The following is a 4,112-nucleotide window of genomic DNA, read 5'->3' as shown; positions in this document are numbered from 1 at the left end:
GCCCGCCACGCTCCGGCCCCCTCCCCCGCCCTCGCTTCCCCTGCAGCCACCAGCCCCGCCTGCACCCTGGGGAGCGGCCTCCGTGTCTCCCTCCGGTTGCCGGCGCTGTTGTCGGGCTCCCCAGGTCTACGGAAACCGTAGCTGCTGCGTCCTTCAGAACTTTTCCTCCGGTTTTGGCCACGCTACTGCAGGGAAAGCTTGTCAGAGAAAGCCCCTCCTTCTGGTTTTCCCGTCCCTTGTTATTTTCTTCACATTCCTCAGCAGCATTCCTGTGCTCACAGCAACTTTACGGTAAGCCAGGGGGCCCAGGTGTTGCTTTTGTCCGGAACCTTCTCTTGCAGCACTGGAAGGTGGAGCTCTGCAGATCCCACGATGGGGTACACTCCGGGGTACACTCTGGGCCCCTGCAAAGCGGGCCTGTCTGTCGCTGTGGCTGGAAAGAGGTGTCTCTGACTTCTGATGAGGTGCTTGCCACCTGGGGAGATGGTGATGGGACCTGGGGCTTGGCCAAGACTCAGCTGCTGGCCTGGGCGGTATGACGTGGCACACAGCCACACTTCCCTGGGCACTGACCTGTGGTTTTCCATTGCAGGTGTGTCTGTGGCCAGCAGAGATCCTTTGCCCTGGGAATCCAGTGGATCATAGTTACAGCACTAGGTACAGTGGAGCACGAGGAAATCACGCACAGCTGTGAGGTGTGTTCACTGTGCGAGGGCACCCGGCAGGGGTCTACTCACTGCGCCACTGTGCATCTCCGCAGGAGCTATGCCCACCCGGGGAGAGCACTGTTCTCTAACTGTCCCCTACAGGCACCCATCGTCATTTACTTGCCCAAGGAGTATTTCCCCCTCGTTAACATGAAGTCTGCATAGGAGTCAGAGATGGGGGACTCCCAGCCTGATGCTGAATCCCTAGAAAAAGAAACATTTAAGTCCCCTCTGTGAGCCTCTGAGAACATCAATGGCTGATGTCACCATTCCAAGACCACACGCATTCCAGGTCTCCTGACTGCCCACACCCCCTGCCCGCCTCTGGGCATGTCAGGTGCTGAGCAAGTGTTTCTCTGCAGGGGGCATCCCCGGGCCCATCGCCTTTGGCTGGTGATTGAGAAGGCATGCCTGCTGTGGCAGAACCAGTGTGGCCACCAGGGTTCCTGCTTTGTGTACCAGAACGTGGCCATGAGCCGGTACATGCTCATCGTGCTGCCCGGGCACAAGGTGAGCTGCGCCCACGGGAGGGAGCCTGGGGTCTCTCCAGAGGGCAGTGGGGGATTTCCTTCTCAGCTAGCTCAGGGCGGTACACTCTATGGGATCTTCCAACCGCTTCAACCCCAGCTGAATACCTGCAACTCTGTTTCTAGAAGGGGACATCCCTTCCACATGCCTCACGAGCTGGTGCCAGGACTCTGAAGATGTGCCGGCATCAGATGGAGCCATGGAAGAGCCTTTCGGGGTTCACACTCCAAGCCCCCAGCAGCATCCAGCTCACAGCTCCAGGCCATAGAAGCAGCTCCTGTCCCACTGCCTGCCAGCGGCTGCTGACGACAGCATGGACGGTGCAAGGTGGATCTGGTTAGTGAAGGGCTTTGGAGGGATGACAAGCATGTCCTCCTGGCAGCCTGGCGGGCCGGTCCAGTGCTGGGCCTTGGCCTGCTTGCTGTATCCATGTGCGACATGACGCTCCACTCTCAACGTGCCTTGAACTCCACCTGTTTCTCAGCCTGTCCCTCTCTTTTCAAGCTAAGAGAAACTTCCTATTGTAACTCTCGGCTCATGCTAGCTTGAATGTCCCCCCAGTAGAGGATAGGGTGAAAAACCTTCAAAATAAAATGAAATCCCAGGACCAGGAGCTCAGAGGATCATGATCCTCTTTCTGGGGTGGCAGACACAGGGGCATTCAGCTCACAGGAGCCCCGGCCCCAGGTGCTTTCCATGCAGGAGGCTTGGAGAAAGAGAAGGGCTTGAAGCCAGGAAGGAGACCCGTGTTTATCTCCCCTCAGATTAGAACAAAAATAGCCACGTCTGAGAAGGGATTTGTGTGGCTCTGGAGAAAAACTTTTGGTCAATTTACAGAGACGCACTCTTCCCAGGGAACTGTCCCTTGCCTTTCCTTTCCTGTATGTTGGATGCTGAGCAGCAGGCTGGTACCCACGTCTGCCCAGACCACAACCCAGGAGCTCCGCACAGCCGGCATGAACCGTGCAGAGGGTTGGGGTCGGCTCCAGAAGCAAGGCGTTGATTTTAGGAGGGGGGTAGACAGGCCCACCCCTGAAAGTCCCCATCGATCAGATCGCTGCCCAACCAAGTTGAAACAGCCTTGCTCTTGTGAGCGCGGGGAGCAGTGCTCCAGGAAGCACGTGGGAGTTTCTGCCCAAGCCTGGCGTTCACGCCTCAGTTGTGTGCACAGCTTGCTGCGTGTATGAGGGGCCAGCACACGTGCACAGGCTGTGCTGTGGCCAGGGCCTACGCGCCATCCTGCCGTGTCCCCGCATGCCCCCGCAGGGTGGGTGACAATCCCTGTTGCGGGGAAGGAACTGACCGGCTCGTTAGGTGTCTGTGGCTGCCGTAATGAGGAACTGAGGTGTGGGCAGGTTAGTCCCTTCTGGGGGCTCTGGGGAGGATCTGTGCCAGCCTCTCCCGTGTTGGAAGCGGCTCCAGCAATCTTTGCTGTGTGGACACGTCACTCTGGTCTCTACTTCCGCCTTCACACAGTCTTCCTTCCGTGTCTGTCTCAGGTCCCCACCCCCCTCTCCCATAAGGACACCTGTCATTGATATAGGGCCCACTTCAAATCCAGGGTGTCCTCGTCTCAGGACCCTAACCGAGTTGCACCTACAAACACCCTATTTCCAAATAAGGTCCCATCCACAGGCACCCAGGTTTAGGACTCGGACATATCTTTTGGGGGAGGACACTGTTCAACCCATGACAAGCCCTGCCACCTTATCCTGTGCCTCAGTTTTTAGTCAAGTGTTTTTCATTTCCTTGTTAACAATATTGGTACCCACTCTAGGAGCTGGTTATGTGGGAAAGACGTGTCTTCCTCCCGGGTGGACCAGGTTCAAGGGGCGGGGGAGGCCTTGGAGCAGGTGGCTCGGGGGGTCCATTTTCTCCTCCTCTGTCCCCAGGTGCTGGGCTTCCTCTTCTTTGCCATTGTCTGCTTCCAGTACAAGCCCCCGTCATGGTCTTCGGATGGCTTGGAAGACTCTCTGCCCAGCCAGTCTTCAGCCTCCAACAACCCCACGAACCTCCAGCTACAGAGTGACGTCTGACCCCTTCCCCACCCCCAGGGACACGGCAGCCACCAAGCATCCCCTGAGAGCAAGAGCCACCTGCCCTCCAGACTCATCTAACTTCTTGGAAGGGCCGAGGACCTGGGAGAATCCCACATTGGGTTCTAGGGCCTGCAGGGCTGTCCCAAGTTTGAGACGGAGCTGATGGGCCTCAGGGGACAGAGTCTGAAAGGCACTTAGGAGAAACCACAAGGCTCCTGGAATGGGTGCACGTCCTCCCGGCCCAAGGTCCACTGCGTCTGTGGGTGCCTGTTCCACCCTGCCATCCACGTTTCTGTGACGAAGTGTAAAACCCAGTGAGATGGCAGCGCCCCAGGGGATGCCATCCCGTGGAACCTCCTGCTTGACAAAGAGTTTAAAGTCTGCCATTAGTTCTGCCCTTGGAGCCTCTGCATATTTATTTATGGATGTATATATTTATGGTATATTATGGTATATATTTATGGATGTATATTTTGCATAAAAGTGTATTTATAGAATTTATTTTATACCTGAGAGTGTGGTGTGTGTACAGGCAGACTCCAGCAGGGGTGGTGAGTCCTATGGGGGTGGTATGGGGGGAGGTGCCGGGACTGCCAACCCCAGGGAATGTTTGTCTCTGTATATCCTCAGATGAAATTGTGCATATGTGAATATATTTTAATATTTAGGGGCCGGCCCGGTGGCGCACTGCGCTAGTGTGCCACTTGGGAAGCGTGGCGGCGCTCCCGCCGAGGGTTCGGATCCCACATACAGACCGGTTCCTGCTCACTGGCTGAGCGAGGCGCGGGGGCCACACTGAGGGTTGGCATCCCGTTGCCGGTCCCGGACCGGCCCCGGG

The 4,112-nt window shown here is 57.1% G+C and overlaps 1 pseudogene; it reads left to right on the top strand.

Annotated features, from left to right (window-relative positions):
* The first annotated feature begins 372 nt into the window (after positions 1-372).
* Positions 373-3,271, top strand: LOC103582342 (annotated as a pseudogene).
* Positions 3,272-4,112: the final 841 nt, after the last annotated feature.

The sequence above is a fragment of the Galeopterus variegatus genome, unplaced genomic scaffold (assembly GCF_000696425.1).
Source record: "Galeopterus variegatus unplaced genomic scaffold, G_variegatus-3.0.2 Scaffold15802, whole genome shotgun sequence".
Taxonomy (NCBI): domain Eukaryota; kingdom Metazoa; phylum Chordata; class Mammalia; order Dermoptera; family Cynocephalidae; genus Galeopterus; species Galeopterus variegatus.
This window is presented reverse-complemented; position numbering and strand designations above follow the sequence as displayed.